The 499-nt window shown below is 40.5% G+C and overlaps 1 non-coding gene across 1 annotated transcript; it reads right to left on the bottom strand.

The window, feature by feature from the left end:
• Window positions 1-212: 212 nt before the first annotated feature.
• On the bottom strand, window positions 213-285 carry trnav-cac (transfer RNA valine (anticodon CAC)). The gene has a single exon. It is a non-coding gene; the product is annotated as a tRNA-Val (tRNA).
• Window positions 286-499: the final 214 nt, after the last annotated feature.

Here is a 499-nt window from a genome sequence, read left to right as displayed (position 1 = left end):
TGAAAAGAAGAAAAACTTGAAAGGTAGTTTCCAAGAAACAAGCAGAATCCATTAAAAAGAACAGTCCCAGGATCTCCTGCAGGGACACAAGACCAATGCACACTAAATAAATAAATAAATAAATAAAACACAGCTGAGCTGCGATTTGGGAGTTCGGTGTGTTTGCAGGAGATATGCTGTTAACATGCTGCCCCTAGCAAGTGACAAGCATGTGGTTCCCCTGGGAATCGAACCCAGGCTTCTCTGCTTGTGAGGCAGGCGTGCTAACCACTACACCAAGGAACCGACTGGCGCTCATTCTAGTCTAGTCACAGTTTCACTGTAAAAGCTCTGCTCACTTTCTGTTCAGCCTGTTCTATTAATATGCAGTGATTTTTAAAGTACTATAAATGAATTATTTACAAAATACCATATGTCACACAATTAAAGGTGTGGCCTATTGTCAGTTATATTTATATCTTTATATTTATGGGTATGTGGCACTTTGGCCCAGTGGCAA

The sequence above is a fragment of the Cynoglossus semilaevis genome, chromosome Z (assembly GCF_000523025.1).
Source record: "Cynoglossus semilaevis isolate Cse_v1.0 chromosome Z, Cse_v1.0, whole genome shotgun sequence".
NCBI classification, from domain to species: Eukaryota; Metazoa; Chordata; class Actinopteri; order Pleuronectiformes; family Cynoglossidae; genus Cynoglossus; species Cynoglossus semilaevis.
Note: the sequence above shows the minus strand (reverse complement) of the source record. Positions and strands in the feature narration are given on the sequence as shown.